The sequence below is a fragment of the Gorilla gorilla genome, chromosome 15 (assembly GCF_029281585.2).
Source record: "Gorilla gorilla gorilla isolate KB3781 chromosome 15, NHGRI_mGorGor1-v2.1_pri, whole genome shotgun sequence".
NCBI classification, from domain to species: domain Eukaryota; kingdom Metazoa; phylum Chordata; class Mammalia; order Primates; family Hominidae; genus Gorilla; species Gorilla gorilla.
In genome coordinates this window covers 33,003,401-33,007,336 of record NC_073239.2, presented here as the reverse complement: position 1 = coordinate 33,007,336, position 3,936 = coordinate 33,003,401, and positions in this window count along the sequence as shown.

Below are 3,936 nucleotides of genomic sequence, written 5' to 3'. Positions count from 1 at the left end.
CATCTTGCTCCCTCTTATCATAACTATTATTATTTTGACTTCTTTCCACAAGCAGCAAGCAGCTGGACTCTTTTGCTGGTTATGCTTGTTAAGTGGTATGTGCAGCATTCTGCAGAATATTACTCAGACAACAAGTCCTGCACTTCCCCTAGGTTTCCTCCCAAGTTGTGGGTGAGGCCTTTTCTGAAACCCTCCTCCAACCTTTCTGAATTCTGGGGCTATAAATTCCAGGAATCTTTGAGTTGTTCAGATAGAATCTGCAGTGCCTGAAATCCAGCCTGCTGCTTACTCACATCCTCATACTCAGCTGCAGACTGCTTGACAGAAGGGCTGCCAAACTGCACTCCGGACAGACAGGTGCACAGCCAGGTAAGCCTGGGCCAGCATCACACTGCCCAGGGCAGGCATGATGTGGCTCAGGCTGGGGCTGCCTTGCCTCACTGCCTTGGGTTGGGTCTATAATGACTGGAACTGCCCATCTTCACTCCTGTTTACTTTTTATGTTGATGCTTCTTTCTTCCTGCCTCTATGTCTGCAGCTCAGTCTATTTCTTCTTTGATTATCAATACAAAGCTCTTGGGGCTATCAAAGTCCTTTGGACCACCCAAGTCAACCCCTTAATTTACTGTGATACAGATGGAGGCAAGAGGGGAACAGACTTGTCCAAGATCACACAGCTTCTGCTGATATCTCCTTAGTGCTGATGAAAAAGAGTCAAACTGTAAAATATTTGAAGAGATTTATTCTGAGCCAAATGTGAGGACCATGACCCGTGACACAGGTCCAGGAGGTCCTGAGAATATATTCCCAAGGTGGTTGGGTTGCAGCTTGATTTTATACATCTTAGGAGAACAGAAGCTACAGGCAGAGACATAAATCAATACATGTAAGGATTACATTGTTTTGGCCCAGAAAGGCAGGACATCTTGAAGTGGGGGCTTCCAGGTCACAGGTAGATTTAAAGATTTTCTGATTGGCAAGTGGTTGAAAGGGTTAAGCTCTGCCTAAAGAGTTGAGGTCAATAGAAAGAAATGTTTGTAGTTAAGATAAGGGGAGTTGTGGGAGCCAAGGTTCTTGTTACGTAGATGAAGCCTCCAGGTAGTAGGCATCATAGATAATAGATTGTAAATATTTTTTATCAGACCCTAAAAGGTGCCAGACTCTTAGTTCAATCTCTCTTGGATCAGGAAAAGACCTGGAAAGAGAATGGGATTTTCTATAGGATGTAAATTTTGCTCACAAGAGACAGCCTTGCAGGGCCATTTCAAAAAATGTCAAAGAAATGCATTTTGATGTAAAATACTTCAGTTTTTTTCAGGACCTGCTATCTGTCATGTGATGCTATACTAGAGTCAGGTTAGAATTTGGTATCTTATTGCTAAAAGTCTGTTTTTTCAGCCCTAAGATCTCCATTTTAATGTTAATGCTGGTCAGTCGTGCCTGAACTCAAAAGGGAGGAGGGTATAATGAGGCATGTCCAACCCTGTATTCCCATCATGGCCTGCACTGGTTTTTTAAGTTGACTTTGCAATGCCTTTTGCCAAGCAGAGGAGTGCTTTCAGTTGGTTGGGGAGCTTAGAATTTTATTTCCTGTTTACATTATTCTCTTTTCTGATTTTCAATATTTCTAACTCTTCCATGTCTCTCATTCTTTCTCCTCTAATCTTTGTTTTCTTCCTCTACCCCCCCACCCCTTTCCTTTTCCCTTCTCTTCTCTCTTTGGACCAGTGCTGAAGGCCATTCACCTCCAAGATGGGACTAGGTTAAGGGTGTGCGCATTCAGCTTCCCCACCCCCAGATCTGGGCATCTGAATTGATAAGCATGGAAAGGGGTATCAGAGTGGGCAGTGCCAGGCTCAGGGACCATTCTAAGCTCCCAGGACCTGTGGTCAATTCTGCTCCAGCTGACCGAGCTGACTGTTTTGGGGAAAGCATAAGTGAGTGGGGTAGGGTGAACCAGAGGCCTTGGAAGCTGCTCACTCTTCCCATCCTCCCAGGCAAAAGAGGGGCTTTGCATGGGAAGGGGAAGCAAGGGAGACAGAGGAGGCCTGACTTCATCTCTGCAGGTTGTTTACCTGCAACAGTCCAGGCAGAGTTGCCTTTCCTTACAATAGGTGAGCTTTCCTGCAAACCACATTGAGGCAAGTTCAGACAAGCAGGGCTTGGTGAGAACTGTTAGAGGCCAGAAAGGGGACAGCCAGACTTGCTGAGCTAGGAACACTTCTCACAGGTGCTGTTACTCTAGCCTTCCAGCAGGGGGCGTCCTGTCCCGACAAAAGGCGAGTCCTCTTTTTCCTGCTGTCCTCCCAGCCAAGGAGACTGGATTCCTCTCAACCTCAAAAGGGGGTTAATCTGCGCTCGCAGCAGAAGGAGAGGAGTTCCCCAGGGGGGGCATAACAATGTTCAGAATCTGGTGTCCTGTTTAGAAAAGGTAGACCAATCAGGAGCTGAAACCCCTTGTCTCCACATAATGCAAGGCTGTAAATATGACCTTGCAGGAAGGAGAGAGGCATGAGAGAGTAAGCGAGAGCAACAGCAGGCAGAGTGGAAGCAGCTGGGAGGAAAGAGGGAGGAGGTCTAGGACCTACAAAGATTGTTTTTGGAAATACAATATCAGAAGAGATATAAATCGGAAATCAAGGCTTCCTTCCCAAAGCAAAGCATTTGGTCGCCTGCATTTTGACACTGAGTACAGACTGATATTTAATAGACAGTTTCTTCACAATTCCTGAGCAGCACCCATTCACTTATAATTTATAGATACAGACCCCTAACTCGAAGGAACTGAGTTATGCAAGGGTTGCTAAGGAACAAGGGGAGATGCAGTAGGTAAGGCAGGGGTTGCTTAGTAACCAGGAGTCCCTTGGTGATGGAGTGGCCAGAGCATGTCTGGAACTGATGAGGGTCTGTAGACAGAGTCATCCCATGCCAGAGCCTCCTGAAAGTTCACATCTGTCGGCCCCTTGGCCCAGAGCTGCCAGAGCCTGCCTCTCTTCACCTTCCTGGCACTGTCCTGTCCCACATGAAAAGCACACTCCTAAGTCCCTGAGTGCCCTGCTAACTAACCCCTTGCTGGAACCACTCCTTTCCTCCCTCTCTCAACAGGAAGCTCATCAGATTCTTCCATTAGAGTAGGGAATGGCAGGCCAATGGGAATCCCACATAGGGGAAGGCAGGAGCCTCTGGGCTAACATGAATGTGGAGCTGGGAAATTAGGATTTGGGTGAAAGAGGGTCTCCTAGACAAGCATCCCTGGCATTTTCCAGTTCATGGTGAAATAGCTTCATACGTGAGTCTCCCATGCCAGATCCTCTCCCTGCCTTCACATCTGCGCATAGCTACAGAGGCACACCCTTCCCTTCTGAAGGGCCTCCTGAGGGCACAGGTCTCCACACAGCAGCCTGGATGTCTGTGGCTGGTTTAACTGGCTCAGCTCCACGGACCTCCCTTCAGAGAGCTTCAATCAGCACCGGCCTGCTGGAGTCATTCAGAACTGCAGTCTGCTTTCTCAGGCATGAGCCCCCCATTCTCTGTATTCCAGGCACATAGGCATCCCTGCTCTCTCCCAAACACCCTGGACATCCACACCCTCCATTCTTCCTCTCAGCCTGTTCCCCTTGACAGGAGGATCTATCCTGTTGCTGCCCCTGTCAAAATCCTCCTCAGTCTTGCAGGTCCTATCTACCTGCAACTTTCCCAGCCTGATTAGCTCACCAGCCTTATTGAGCACTCCTGTGTTTCAAGCCCTGGGCCCCAAGAGGGAGGAGTGGAGCCTGTGTTCAAGGAACTCACATGACACTCATTACTGATCCTCTGCTTCCTGGCTAGGATACTCCATGAAAGCCCTCTGTGAACTGAATGTTTAAAATCAAGAAAGTTTTGCTTATTTAAAGCAAAGCCCTTTGCATAGAACAACTTTGAGAAAGTATCTGAGAT